Here is a 15253-nt window from a genome sequence, read left to right as displayed (position 1 = left end):
TGGCTCACGTGATGGGGGAGGACAGTGACGGGGCTGCTCTGTAGTCCCACTGACTCAGGGGTCAAGCAGGGTCTTCAGGTCCCTCTCTCATGTCCCCCACCTGTGTGTGGGGCTCGCATTCCCTCATCCCACACAGAGGCTCTTCCACTCGGTGGGAGACATATTTTGGGCACCTTCAGACTCACTTCAGTTACTTGATGCAAACTTAGAGAATCCTGAGGAGGGAGAGGTTACCTTTCTTTTGTATGGATACACATAAATCCCCAGGAAGGACTATGATTGACCCTGAGTGTGCCACATATCCAGCTTTGGGACCAAACACTGTGGCCAAGAGGATTGGCCAGACCTGGGTGACATGGCCATCTTCGTGGCCAAGGCAGGGGGTGTAATCAGCAGCCACACCAGGATGACATATTTGGAGTAGGGAAGGAGCAGTTCCCCAAAGGAAGAAGGAATATTGTCATCAAAAGAGGGAGGTATTCCTTCCCCTTGGGCTGTGGAAAAAAGTCATATTTCACATTTAGCTTTGGTTTTCCAATCAGCCTTATTCCTAGTCCAAATGACATCTTGTGCAAAATAGAAAAATTAGCCCCTAGATAGTTTGCTACCATCTGCTAGACAATTATCGTCTTAAATACATGAATCTATAATTACAAATGTGATTGGTGCCCACAATTGTACAGTGTACAACCCAGACAACCGAATGCATCAGCCCCCCCGCCACTTCGTATGTTACAATTCCCTTCAATTACTTCAACCCCTCATTAAAGAAATTCTTACCTCATAGAGCTCAGGGCAGTGCCCAGGTAGAGACCATAAATGGGAATGACAGCTGCCTGCCCACCTCCTCTCCTCCAGTGCCCAGACAGGAAAGAGTGAGCTACCAGGGGGACAGTAGCCAGCAGCAAAGCAAACTGGAGCCACAGCAGGGCCATGAGTGATGACAGGAGCCCCAGGGAACAGTTCCAGGGAGACAACTTGGGAAGGAAGAGACAAAATGTTTGCTTTTCCTCTGAGTGCTAAAGAAAGAAGATCCTTGCAAAGAAGAGGCAGGGGCACTCAGACACCTGGGTCAGGTTAGCAGTAAAACCACATGGAAAACGTGTGTCAGAAAGGTGCATGAGCTAAGCAGCATAAGAACCACGCACAGAGAACACCAACTCCACACCTGCCGATTTGGGACACACATCTGAGGGTGAGAAGTGACTCACCTGGGCTGAGATGTGGGCAGTGCCGGCATAGCAAGAACTTCTCAACCCACAGCCAGGCCTTCCCCCCAAGAAGGGGCTCGACAAGGCTGAGGCTGGGTCTACCGAGAGTCGTTGGGAGGAGAGATGCCATCCAACCTCCAGGACTGAGGGTGACCACTCCCCAGGCCTTCCTGGGCCCCTCACAAAGGCCTCTCTGTCCTGGGCTCAGTTCAGCTGGAGTTCTGGTTACCAGAAAAGACAGTGTCAGGGACGGGCATGGGAGACTGGGGGGAGCAACGCAGGGAGCTTTGGGGAGCAGTGACTCTGGATTCAGCCAGGGGCTCTCTTGTCCGCCTGGGGTAAGCATGGTGGGAGAGCTGGGAGATGGGTCATTTCACAACAGCTCCACTAGGGGTCATCACAGCCCCAGAATGGGGGGGGGAGGCTAAACCCACCTCATTCTGCCCCCAATCGCCCCGCCCACCCACCGCTCCCCAGGCTCTGAGGGACAGATGTCTAGCCAGTGGGATGGTGGTGGGGGTGGGGGGGCGAGTGGTGGTGGAGAAATGACTCTTGAGACTTCCGTGTTGTCCAGCCGACAGTTGTGTGTGTGTGTGTGTGTGTGTGTGTGCAGGCATACACTTAATGAAAATCTAGTGACCATAGGTACACACCGGTGGCCCTGTGTATGTGTGAACAGGAACGTGGACATAGACAATGGTATGGATCTAAGGAACATGCATACACATGCGTGAATGCCTGAGCGTGACCGTGTGTATGGGTGTGTGTACACACAGACATGCACGTGGTAAAAGCCTAGTGTCCAGGGTACGTAGCGTTCGTGTTCACCTGGGCAGGAGAGTAGATATGACTGCATGTATATAACAATACAAGGATACACACGAGCCTGATGTGAGAGTGGGAGCGTGTTTGCGTGAACAGTAAGCGTGTGTGGGAACGGTGTAACACACAGTGGAAGGGTTTGTGTGAATGGATGAAGGGTGATTTATGTGTATGGCTGAGCATGTGCGAGTGTGGCATTTGTGGGGAGATGCGTCCATGAGTGTGTACCAGAGCGAGTGTGAGTGTGCAAGCTGCCATGTGCCACCGGGGCTTCCGGGAATGAGTGTGAAAGGAGACTGGCATGTAGAACGAGGCTGGGTAAGCTCCTCAAGGGTGGGAGAGGACCTGCGGGAATGGGCTCATACGCGTGCCCCGCTGCGTGTGCGCATGTGTGTGCGTGTGCGTGTGGCAAGCGTGTACCAGTGGCCCCCTAGCCCCGGCCGTCCCGGGCTGAGCCCGAGCACACCCAGCACACCCCGTGAGGGAAACGCGGCCCAGGCTCCCACCTGAAGATTGGCCCAGTCCTCAGGTTTCACTCATGACCCTGTGACATCAGCGGCAGCAGCTGTCCCCGCCGGCCGGCCCCCCGGCCAAGTCCCCCAGAGTCCCAGCCCCAGCCTGAGGTGGGCACTGCGCTCCAGGCTCGGCCGCAAACACTCCGCTCCTGTCCAGCAGTGAGTACCGCACCCCGCCCCGGCTGGCACCCCGAGGGCCGGCCACCCCGACGAGCAGGGCACCCTGGCCCCGTGCCCAGCCTGGCTTCAAGGAAGCCACTGCTTCACTCGGGGCACCGCTGTCCTCCTGCCCACACCCGGGGCCTGCTCTGTCCGGCCGCTGCCGAGCTCCTTGTGCCTTGACCCTCCCCGTCCCCCAACTTGCCTCTTGTGGCCCCCCGTCGGCTGCCCTTGGTGCCCCTGGCTGGCTGTCTTTGCCCTCAGCAAGGGTCCTTGCCCTGGTCACCAATGGCCCAGCGGCGAAGGCTCGGCTCCAGACGAGCACAGGGTGACCCTGGGGACGGGACAGGCCGAGTGTCTTCAGGAGAGGAGCCTACAGAAGCCAAAACGCCTGTTCCCGGAGCGGCTCAGCCAGTTCCTGGTGGCTCCATGGCTCCGGAGGCAGGGCTGTGGGGGGAGGAGAGCGGCAGGAGGCCGGGTGGGGGGTGGTGGCGGCGTCTTTGCTCTGCTGAAACAGGAATCTTCCAGATGCCAGCAGAGGACACATCTCAGGCTGCAGCGCCCGGGCTCTGCCCACCACCAGCTCGTGGCGAGGCTGGGCTCCTTTCCTGGACAAGCGGGGAAGGCAGCAAGCCTGGCCCAGGGTGGGGGGGGGAAGATGGGGCCACGGCACTGAGGGGCCCCTGGGGCATTCGGGAGGAGACTCGGGGCCAGGGTGTAGGGCCGGAAGCGAGGTGCCAGGGCAGAGCGCAGCCCCCTCCCCCTCCCTGCTGGCAGAGCGGGGCACCGGGGCCGGAGGAGGGGGCAGGCAGCGGCTAGGGCCAGCAGCCGAAAGGTCCAAGCGGAGGTAGGAGGAGGGGTTTGAGAGGAGCGTGGTGTTGCTTACCTGAGGGAGGCATTTATTCAGAAGATTGGGGAATCCCCATCTAGAGGGCCCTGAGGGTGGGATGGGGGCTTTTGAGGCTTTCCAAGAAGGCACTGGTGTGGCACGGGGGGCCTGACCACCTTCCCACTCCACCTGGCTAAGTACTGTGTCTCGCAGCCCCCCCCCGCCCCTTGGGGGGCACGGGGCCCAGGCACCATGAGGGCTCACACTGCCCCGGGGTGGGGAGGGGGCCCTCCTGGTGGATACTAAACATGTCCCCCTCCCACCCATACCACCTGAAGCCAGGGCCGGCATGGGAAAGGCAGAGCTCAAAGGAGCTTTGAAGGCCCTCGAGTTTAGACTCTATGGAGGAGCCAGTTCGAAGAGAGTAGCTCGAGACCAGTTTGCGGCCAGTCCGACTAGTGTGGAGAGGGGAAGAGGTTGACAGAGAGGTAGGGAAGGGCCAACGATGGGCACTGTTGTCATTCGTCTATGACCAAGACTGTGACTGACCCCAGGGCCCTGAGCTGAGCTAAGGAGACCCCAGGGGTGGCAGTGGGGCGGGGGACACAGGAGAAGGACTGGTTCTCCCAGGACCCTCCACATTCATCTGGGGTCATCCCCAGTCCCCTGGCCGTGGCTGGTGGCCTCACTGTGTGGCAGTGTTGTGGACAGTTTGGTTATCACACACATATTTGGAGCCACATCACCTGTGTGGGTGATGCAGGGTCCCAGACATAACCCACTGGCCCACTCCCATGTCCATCCCAGGCATCTCTCAGGGGATCGGCTGGGATTTTTAGTGGGGTTTTAGGAAGATAATGAAGGGTACTTCCTAGATGCCCCTCTCCTAGTCTGGCTCTGCTTGTCATTTCTGGTTGGGAACCTGCTTGAGGTAGGGGCTCAGAACTCGGAACCACCTTCCCAGCTCCAGGCTGGCCTGAGCGTCAAGGCCTGCCTCCTGGCTCCCCTCGCCAGGGCTCCTGGGTCCCACCCCCAGGCCCAGGCCGTGGGGAAGCCCTGAGCTCAATGCTAAAAGCACTCAACTCCTGGCCAGACAATGGGGGTGGTCCTGACAAGGTCCCTGCCTTTGGAGGCAATTCTGGCTCCCAGAACAGAGGAAAGTGTAGAGAGTGGCAGGAGTGGGGGTGGGGGAAGTCCAGCTGGGGATGGAGTTCAGAGAAGTCTCCCAGGGCTGGGCAGAGCCAGAGAGGAGACAAGGGATTGGAGCTTACCGAGAGGAGAGAGGAGCAGAAAAGCTCTCTCCAGGTGACAGGAGAGAGATGAACTGAAGGGGAAATGAAATATCTGAGGCCTGAGTTCCCAGAGAGCAGGTAGGGAGAAAGGAGGGGACGGTGGAGGGTGGCTGTCAACACCCAGGCTGTGCGAGCCTTCTGTTCCTTGACTCATCTTAAGGGAGGGTTCAGGCTCCGAGGGTCCTGTCACTTGCCCAAGGCACACAGCTAGTGAGGGGCCCTGACGCTGGTGCAGAGCTGGCCCCTGACCCTTGGGGGCGGGGCAGGGGGTTCCAGTGGGTAGCCCAAGGGCTGGGGTAGGTGCCGGGCCTCCTGCAGGGGTCCCCAGCTCTGCAGCAGCAGAGGCAGGCCGTGGTTCCCAGGGGTACGTTCAGGAGGGCTTCTTCGGGGGCTGGGGGAATCCTCTACCTCCACCACCCCTGCCCCAGGCCCTTCATGTGCTCTGGCCCCCCTTCTGCCTCGTCAGCAACAGCTATTTTTATTCCCCGAGGTTTTCAGTCAACAGCCATCGTTGGGGGGATGGGGCAGCGGGAGGAGCAGGAGGGGCTCAAGGAGCAGATGGGGGGAGGGGTGGCAGGGAGCTGTACCCCTTGAAGGGCAGGCCACCCCTTCCCCTCAGGCTTGGTGTCCTCTGCCAGGAGCCTTAGCATAAATGCAAAGTACAGGACCACAGTGGTCACCAGACCCCACTCCGTTTTTGAACTGGTCTGTAAAGCCAGTTTCCCTAGCCTGCCTCCCCCCACCCCCCCCACCAGATAGGTGCTAGAAGGACATGGTCCATGTAGACTTGGATGGTGATATAGCTTAGTGCCCAAGGCTCTTTCACGAGCCCCATGGGCCGGGTCTCCAGACCCAGTCTACTATATAATATAAATCACCTCCGGCAAGTGACTTACCTTCTCTGTGCCTCAGTTTCCTTCTCTGTCAAATGGAGTGATAATAGTAGGATCATGGTGAGGATTAAAAGAGCTCACGAATGCGAGGTGCCCAGAACAATGCTTGGCAAGTAGTCAGTTCTTCGTAAGTGTTAACTAGTAGTTAATTATCATGGCTCTTACCAGGCTGTGACTCTGAAATCAAAGTCTCATCTTGTGGGGGAAAGGGGCAACAAAAGGAGGGAAAGGACCTACAGAAGGTGGGTCTGCCTGGCAGGAAGCAGGACGACCTTATCCAGCTCTGGGCATCCTGCATAGCTGGGAGAGGGGATATGTTTTTTTTCCTATCTGGTCTCCCTCAGGTGAGGGAGATCCTTTTATAAAGTGGGTGCCAGACCCCCTTCCATGAGGGTCCGCGGTTGACACATGTTGCCGTGAGGACAGTGACGCCAAAAGCCAAGCAGAGTCCCTCTGGCTTCCGTTTCAGTAAGATCTGCTCATGACTCCAGTCTCCTTTGAGGCTTATTCTTGAGTGGCCTTAACTGGGGAGAAGGACCTTTTACCAGGGTCGATGGTAGGAAAACATCCCTGGAGTAGTTTCCGGGGTAGAGCAAAGTTCTCAGAGGTAGTGGCAGAGCCCAGCTGGCTGAGGGGCAGAAAGAGTCCACAAGCCTTCCTTGTGCGTTTCCGGTGATAGGGCCGGGGCTCCACAGGCAGCAAGAGGCCAGTCTTCCTGGCGCTGACGACCATGATCCCTAGCTCCAGGGACCTGGCAGGTTGGGGGGGGGGCAAGAAGGGAGGCATCAAAACCCACCTTACCTGGATGGTTGGGGATTGATGGAGGGAACAGGAGCCAGGTGGGCTCTGATCAGTTTTGAACAGTCTTCCTGTCGCCCTTTGGTGGACCCATGGCAGGAAAAGAGCCTGTCTGCCATGGTCTGGGAAGGGTGAGGGTGTGGGGCAGAGAGAGAAGAGAACAGAGGCAGGCATCTCCCGGGATAAACTGTAGGTAGAAACAGGCAAGGCAGGGGAAGCAGCCCTGTGTGCAGGGGATGGATCTGCCCAAAGGCGGGTGAGGTGGGCCCAGATGTGGATAGGAGAGGGTGTGCATGCACAAGTTTGAGGGGTGGCATCCATAGAACCCTGGTGGTCATGCTTGGGGGCTCCTTAGAGAGAGCCGAGCTAGCAGACGGCAGGAAGCCCCAAGCCTGGGTGGAACTAATCAGCCTCCCCACCCTTTGGAGCAGCTGGGAAATGACTCATAGAAGTGTGTGTGTGTGTGTGTGTGTGTGTGTGTGTGTGTGTGTGTGTATACAAATGGGCTGCAGAGAGACTTAGGGGGTACACGAGGGTCGACTGGTATAAAAGAAACCCATACCTCAAGAAAGTTTCTTTATCAAGCTGCTGACTTGTAGTCCCCATTCCCACGATTCTCAATACACACGGCCCCAGGAGGCCTGAGTCTAGTCCCGCCAGGGCCCCCCAGACACCCACCGCAACTGGTGCGTTTTAGGGGCTTGGCCTAAGGACCCTGGTCTGCCCTTTGAAGAGGGCAGACAGATGAGGGTCAGGCCAGCCCAGTCCCCCAGAGGGCTGGGGGGAGGCAGCGTTTGTAGGAGCAGGCACGTGGATTTGCGTCAGAGAGCTGCGTTCAAATCCTGCCTGGGCCACTTGTCAGCTGGGAGACCGAGCCTGGAACAGTGCCAGGCACTCGGTAAGCACCAAATGAACATATCCATGACTGCTTTTCTTCAAGTAATAATTCTTCAGCCTCCGCCTCAAGGGCCTATGCATGTCAGCATGCCAGGTGAAGGGGCTGAGATTTGGGGGCCGGAGGAACCAACCTCCCAGGCTTCCAGGGCTGTCGATAGATGAGCTGGGAGGGGTTGGAAGGAAGGGGGCACAGTTCACAAAACCCAAACACAGCCCATTTGAGGATTTATTTCCCACTTGTGAATTTTTATTTCATCGGGCCCCAAGCCAACCAGAAACACTCTGGGTGAAGGCAAAGAGTCAGGTTTGAGAGGAAGAGGCAGGTTGAAAAAAAACTAACTGATGTTTCTTGAGAGCCATTGGGGATTGCCAGAGAATGGATCTGATAGTGAGGGGAGGGGCTGCTGACATATCCTGAACAAGAAAACAAACTTGGCATACAGTTAGTACAAAATAAATGTTGTCACCACTATTGTACTTACCCCTTGCTGGGGGCACATTATTAGGCTGGTTGATTCAGGGTTCTAAAAAAAGGGGAGGTATGTTTTGGTCCAGTGAGCCCCACTTGGAAAGTGCAATCATCATTAGCCCACCCCTCGCCCAGGAGGAGCACCCCTCATGTGCACCTGATTGTTTCCGGAACTCTCAAGGCTCCTGAGTGTCCGGAGTTTTCCACTCCCGGCTCCAGGCCTCCCTCCAAGACCTGTTGAAGCAGATTTCCTCTGCAGAGTGTTAGATCAGGAGGGGAGGGCACCCGGGGTGACTTCCTCCAGGGCCCTGGCCTGCCAACACCTCAGCCTTAAGTGCTGGCAGAGAAACAACAAAACTACCCCTTTCTTATCCCCACCTGCAGACTGCCACAGCTGAGAAAAAGCTGTGACTTGAGATTTATAACTAGGGGGCACAGGGATCCACTTTGCATTCTTGGAGCTGGGCCACAGCGGAAATTCAGGAATTTGGGAAGTAGACCACCCGGATGCCCTGTACTGTCTTTGGCCAGGATAGAAGAATTTTGATCTCTTCCAGTCTCCCAGAAAGTTCTGAGTCTGAGCTCCCACTGCAGGTGAAGCTTAAGGAGGGGTCTCCACTGGCCACATGGAGCTCTGAAGTAATCTGGCTTCCAATCCACAGAGAAACAAAACAGCCTGACCCTGGACTGCAACTCTGCTGCAGATGAACTGCATGCTTGGTTGGCAAAAGGCACAATGACTGGGGCCTGAGCAAGGCCAGGAAGCTACCTGCTATCTCTGCACCCACAGAGATGTGCCCTAGAGTGAACAGGGAAGGCTGCGAGGGGCAGGTCACACCCATTCTCAATTGTCCAGGAGAGTTTCTCACAGTGGCTTTTATATCTCAGGCTGGTAAGGCATGGCGGACACTTCTTGGAGGATTTCAGGCCAATGCAGTGCAGTTACAAGTTACGTAGGTTTCTGGATGTTTGAAGAACAGTCTTTAAAAGCATGGTTTCCTAGGAGAGAAGGTTCTAGAAGCATGTGGTGGGGGGGATGGTGGTAGTGATGTCTATCCTGAGCCATGTTTGGCCAATAATTTGGGATAGTGAGGATCACAGATACACAGTTGTGAGGGTGTTGAACTGAGAGGAAAAATCAAGATCCAATAGGCCTTCACAAAAGACTAGAAGTGAAGAGGTGCAATGAACAAGGGGGAACTTGTAGAATGAAAAGTCCAACACCTGGATTTATATTAACCTTGCCTCCTGAAACCATTATTAGTTTCAGGGTGGGTTTTTTTTTTTGTCAATTCTTTTGGATTTTGTACATGGATAATCATGTCATCTGTGAACAATGACAGTTTCATTTCTTCCTTTACAATCAGTATAACTTTTTTTTAATTGATTTTCTTTTTTTTTTAAAAGATTTTATTTATTTATTTGACAGAGAGAGAGACAGCCAGCGAGAGAGGGAACACAAGTACGGGGAGTGGGAGAGGAAGAAGCAGGCTCTCAGCAGAGGAGCCTGATGTGGGGCTCGATCCCAGAACGCCGGGATCATGCCCTGAGCTGAAGGCAGACGCTTAACGACTGAGCCACCCAGGTGCCCCTACAATCAGTATAATTTTTATTTCTTTTTCTTGTCTTATTGCGTTAGCTAGGACTTCCAATACGATTCTGGAAAGGAGTGGTAAGAGGCAACATCCTTGCCCTGTTCCTGATCTTAGTGGAAACCTTCTAGTTTCTCATCAATAAGTACTATGTTAGCTGTAAATGTTCTTTATCAGGCTGAGGAAACTCTCTACTATTCCTAGTTTACTGAGTTGTTGTTGTTGTTGTTGTTGTTGTTGTTGTTTTATCAAGAATGAGTATTGGGTTTTGTCAAATTCTTTTCCTTCATTTCTTGATATGATAATATGATTTTCCTTCTTTCTTTATTTTTTTTAAAGATTTAATTTGTTTATTTGACAGAGAGAGAGACAGCCCTTCGAGAGAGGGAACACAAGCAGGGGGAGTGGGAGAGGAAGAAGCAGGCTCCCAGCAGAGCAGGGAGCCCGACGCAGGGCTCGATCCCAGGACTCTGGGATCACGCCCTAAGCTGAAGGCAGACGCTTAACAACTGAGCCACCCAGGCCCCCCGATGATTTTCCTTCTTTAACCTATTGATATGATGGATTACATTAACTGATTTTCTAATGTTGAATCTGACTTGCATACTTGGGACAAATCCCACTTGGTTGTAGTGTATACTTCTTTACACACTGTTAGATTTGATTTGCTAACATTTTGTTTGGGGTCCACCTGGATTTAAAAGGGAAAAATCAATTGCACAATTTATAAGACAGGGAAGGTCTAATTTGACTATATTTCATGAGGAAAAGATCCAGGAGTGATTGCAAATTTCACCTTAGGAGTAGGCTGCTGAAAAATTGCAAGCTATCTTGGGATGAATGAATAAAAAGGGTGTCTAGGCCGGGGAGAAAAGGCCTCTCTCTCTGTGGTCAGACTATGTCTGGAATTGGGTGTTCTGATCTGGCAGCTCCACAGAGAAAGACAATGCTAGGCTGGACCTGCTCCAGAGATGAGCTGCCTCACCCTCCAGCGTCCTTACTCTCGGCTCCTTGCCTATGGACAGCTGGCCCCCGCCTGGCTCCCCGGGACTGCTGACCCTTCTTCCCCCACCCTCATCCTTGTCTGCTTACCACCTCCAGGCCCCCAAGATGGCCTGACTTTACTCACCGCTTCCGCCCAAACTTCCGTTTCAATGCAGGTTCCGTTGGGGCTTCTCACTTACTAAATGGGCTCTGGCCCTGGCACTCAGGGAGCTGGGTTTTATTCTTGGCATGGCCTCTCATTTATCACTCTCTAAAATTATCTTATTTGCTTCCCTATTTATTATCTGCCTCCTCCCTCTGGAATGCAAGCTCAGTGAGGACAGGGAGTTTGCCGCTGCTATATTGTGGCTCCTAGAACAGAGCCCAGTGCAGAGCAGGTGCTCAAGAAATGTTTGTTGAATGAATAAGTGTGTGTTCTGGGGGGAGATGCTGCTCCTCTCTGGGCCTCAGGTTCCCCATCTGTGAAATGAGGGAGTTGGACTTCTTGATCTCTTGAGTCCTTGCAACTCCAGTGTTCTTAAATTCAGTGGGAAGAGGTTGCCGGGAGCCCCCTGCAGGCCCCAGCTGCCACATCTCAAGAACAGACTGGGGGTGGAGGCCAGAGTCTGATCTCTGCCTGTTGGAAGGTTCAGGCTGTCGCGTTGGCCCCCTTTACTCCAGATTGTAGCTGGAAGAGCCACATGGAGGTGTGCCAGCATGACACCTAACCCATGATACGGGGCATTGTTGTGCTTGTCCCTGCCAGGAAGCCACCGTGCATACGTCCCAGATAACCCTTCATTCCTCCACTGGTGTCCACTGCAAACAATATAGCTTGTCCTGGCTATTCTAGACGCATCAAAAGGGTGGGCAGAAGGCACGTACATGCCAGCTAACTGTGGTCTTATCTCAACCCACAACCCCTGTGAGGGGCTCTCCAAGGCTGCATGGTAAAGTCCAGACTCCCAGGCCTGCCACTCAAGGTTATGGCCAGCTGCCCAACCCACCTTCCCCAAATCCCTGAATAGATTCTGTGCCCCGCAAAGACTGACATAAAGGCAGCTCCCTAAGTTCTGCCTCTGTCTTTGCTCTGGCTGCTCCCTCTCCCTAGAGTGTTCTTCCCCTCCATTTCTCTCTGTTTATAACTGAAGCATCCTTTGAGGCCCAACTGAAAAGCCACATCTCTCCTTCCTAGGCTTGGCAGTAGCCATTCTTCCACCTGAACTCCCATAGCACAATGACCTCCCCTCTTTAGGGCAAGCATCACTTTCTCCTCATGTTACATGTGCCCATGTCCACCTTCCCCCAACCACCAGCTCTCAGAAAGCAGGATGCCCAACTCATGCATCTTTGTGTCCTATTCAAGGCTAGCTCAGCTTCTGGATTATGAACAGGATGGATGGGCGGATGGATGGGCAGATGGATGCATGGATGGATGGATGGATGAAAGGATGAATGAATGAATGAATGAATGAATGAATGAAATGTACCAGAATCTGTTTTATCGCTGGAAAGGTCTGTATCCAAGTCTTCTTCCATTCATTCTTTCAGCAAACCTGTATTGAGTGCCTACTGTGTGCCAGTCCTAGGACTGGCTATGGTGAGCTAGAAGACAGCTCCTACCCTCTTGGCATTTCAGTCTAGTGGAGGACACAGACAAATAAATTAGGCAAATTACTTGTTTAAGTAATTACCAATTATGATATATGATGTCAAGGAAAACACAGGGACTGTGATAGAGAGTAAAGAAGGAGAAAGCCACTTGGAGAAGAGACATTTGAGCCTAGACTGGGGGGTGAGATGCAAGAGCCTTGTGAAGAAGGAAGGGAGCACAGGGCCAGGTAAAGGCCAAAGGCAGGCAGGAGCCCAGTGGTCCAGAAGCTAGAAAGAGGCCAGTGGGACTGGAGCAGAGAGAACCGGGAGGAATCAGGAGACAAAGGTGGAGGGGCACCTGGGTAGCGCAGTTGTTAAGTGTCTGCCTTCGGCTCAGGGAGTGATCCTGGCTTTCCGGGATCGAGTCCCAGGGATTGAGTCCCACATCGGGCTCCTCCACTGGGAGCCTGCTTCTTCCTCTCCCACTCCCCTGCTGTGTTCCCTCTCGCTGGCTGTCTCTCTATCACATAAATAAATAAAATCTTTAAAAAAAAAAAAAAGGAGACAAAGGTGGAGAGGGAGGCAGGGACTGGATCACCTGGGCCTTGTAGGTCCCCGTAAGACCTTTAGGTTTTGTTCTAAGCACAGCAGGAAATTGCTGGAGAAATTTAAGCAGGAGAAACAACGATTAGTTTCTTGTTTTTAAAAGATCACTGGCTGCTCTATGGAATGGATTTGCAAGGGGCAGGGCAAAAGCAGTTAGCAGGAAACAGGCTATTGCAAGAGATTATTGTGATATGGTCTAGGGGGAAAAGGTGGAGGTCATGTATAGTTTGGAGATAGTATTAATGGAACTTTGGCTGGACTGGACGTAGAAGGTGAGGGGGAGAAAAGCATTCAGGGAAACACCCTGATATTGACTGGAGCAATCAGATATGGATGGACATTTTCTGGGTTGAGGAAGACTGTAGGTTGGAACAGTTGACAAGCGCAAATGCTTCATCCCAGATACCGTAGGGTGGGATACCTCTTAGCTATCCACATGGAGTGGTCCAGTTGGCAACTGCATACATCAGTCTGGAGTTCAAAGGAGATGTGATGCTATTCCTGTAACACTATTTCCAGTCCTAGGAATGATGCCATCCAGACCCAGATTGAGCCCTGAGAAACTTTAGAGATTAGGGAGAGAAAGAAGAACAAGCAAAAAAATTGAGAAAAGGTAGCAGAGAGGTAGGAGGGAAACCATGGACATGCTTTCATGGATGCTGAGTGAATAGAGCCTTTCCAGAAGGGGGCTGCAGCCAACTGGGTTGAATGCTTCTGAGAGGTTGAGGGAGGTGAAGACAGAAACGTGTTCAGCAGACTTGGCAGCGGAGAGCGTGCTAGTGACTTGACAAAAGCAGTTTCAGTTGAGTGGGGGGGATGGAAGCCAGGTTGGAATAGGCTGGAGAGTGAACAAAAGGTAAGGAAGTAAAGACAGCTGGTGTAGATACTTTCTAAGAAGTTTCTCCATGAAGGGAAACAGAAAAATAGGGCAATAGATGAAGGGTGGTGTGAGGCCAGGAGGGCGGTTTTAGTCATCACTGCCATTATTTTTACAATGGGAGAGCCCGGTCATAGACAGGAAGAAGTTGACAATGGTAGAGAGAAGATAACTAGAGAATGAGGTCCTTGGGAAGGCAAGAGGGGTCAGGGCTGAGCCCACATGGAAGGCTGGCCTTTGGTGATTCCTCGTCTTCTGTTTCAGCAGGATGGCAGAGGCAGGGGCAGCGAAGAGGTTTTGTCAGCTAGATGATGGTGTGCAATGCTAGGTTCTCACTGATGGCTGAGGCAAAGTCACCGGCTGGGAGCATCACGGGGAGGAATTGGGGAGGTGGTTGAGGAAAGACGAGAAGGCGTGGAATGGTTTTCTTACGAAGTGGAAAAGTGTGGCCACCAGAGAAACTGCACTCCCAGGGCAAAAGTGAGGGCACACATGGCATTTGTAACCACGACGTCAACTGTGAACTCAGCCTGGCCCAGCCTTTGCTCCAGCAACATCCAGCCACGTAGGCGCTGACCCAGAAACAGCACAGCTGGGACAGGCGGGCTGGGGTTTCCCCAGATGAGGGGGATGGAAGGTGAGAGAAGGCTGGAGTAGAGAATATTTTCAAGGAGGGATTATGATGATGACGCTTATAGTTGAGCTGGGCCAGTCAGAGGATTCTTTGGAGAGGAAGAAAATGCAGGGACAGGGGGTGAAGGCCAGAAGAAGCCCCAGGATCACAGCAATAAGCACTTGACTGTGAGCTGAGAGGTAGGAAGTGGGGGGTGGGGAAATCAGAGGAGATGGGGCCTCTGGTCATGATTTAGATGCAGGGTGTGCTTTCAGGGGAAAGAGGCTGAGGTGGAGGGTTCCTCTCATTCATTCATTCATTCATTCATTCATTTAATAACCTTTTATGGGGCACCTGGCTGGCTCAGTCAGTAGAGCATGAGACTTTTCATCTCAGGGTTGTGAGTTCGAGCCCCGTGTTGGGAGTAAAGATTACTTAAAATCTTTAAAAAAAACCACACACCTTTTGTTCAGCATTAGGCACATGGGCGGTTCAGAGGAGAAACCCACTCAGCCAGGGTGCCCAGAGGGGCCAAGCCGACCATAAACCTGGTTGTCAAACAGCTTGGCCAGTTTGTAAGGATGGAGGTGACATGGCCAGAGGGTGGGTGCCGGCGGGGCAGGGGCACATGGAAAGGTAGGGGTGGGGTTGTGGCGAGCCTGGGGAGCCAGGTGGAAGGGTGTGGACACACTACTGAGCAGTAAGAAGCCACTGAAGGAGTAGGTAGGTTTAATCAGATTTGTGATTTCAGAAATGTGAATGGTGGATTACAGAGGAGCCCAATGGCAAGTAGGGAGCCAGGTGGGGGTATCTGGACAGAGCAGGTGAGAGGTGATGAAGGAGCAAGAGCTTGGAGGACGGAGAGCCTTGTGGGTGCTGGACCTGGGAATGGACCAGCCAAAACCATGCCTCAACTGGCCTAGGCCAGGGAGGGCACTTTCCCCCTCCCATAACAAGACATCCAGACATGAAGGGGCTTCAGGGCTGGCATAGAGGGCAGGAGAGGAACTTCGACTCTGAAGGGGGAGATGCAGAGTCTGCCTGGGGCCTGCTGGGACCAGCAGGAGGAGGTGCCAGGCTGGCTGTGCCATCTGTGGGTCCGG

General features: G+C 53.5%; 1 protein-coding gene across 1 annotated transcript in view; it reads left to right on the top strand.

Annotated features, from left to right (window-relative positions):
- The first annotated feature begins 2641 nt into the window (after positions 1–2641).
- The window catches only part of SCN4A (sodium voltage-gated channel alpha subunit 4), a 41427-nt gene continuing 28815 nt past the window's right edge, over positions 2642–15253 (top strand). Inside the window, exon 1 of the mRNA XM_019805183.2 lies at positions 2642–2707. The gene's annotated coding sequence lies outside the window, so the exon portion shown is untranslated. The remainder of the gene's footprint in view (positions 2708–15253) is intronic.

This window comes from Ailuropoda melanoleuca, chromosome 13 (genome assembly GCF_002007445.2).
Source record: "Ailuropoda melanoleuca isolate Jingjing chromosome 13, ASM200744v2, whole genome shotgun sequence".
Taxonomy (NCBI): Eukaryota; Metazoa; Chordata; class Mammalia; order Carnivora; family Ursidae; genus Ailuropoda; species Ailuropoda melanoleuca.
Note: the sequence above shows the minus strand (reverse complement) of the source record. Positions and strands in the feature narration are given on the sequence as shown.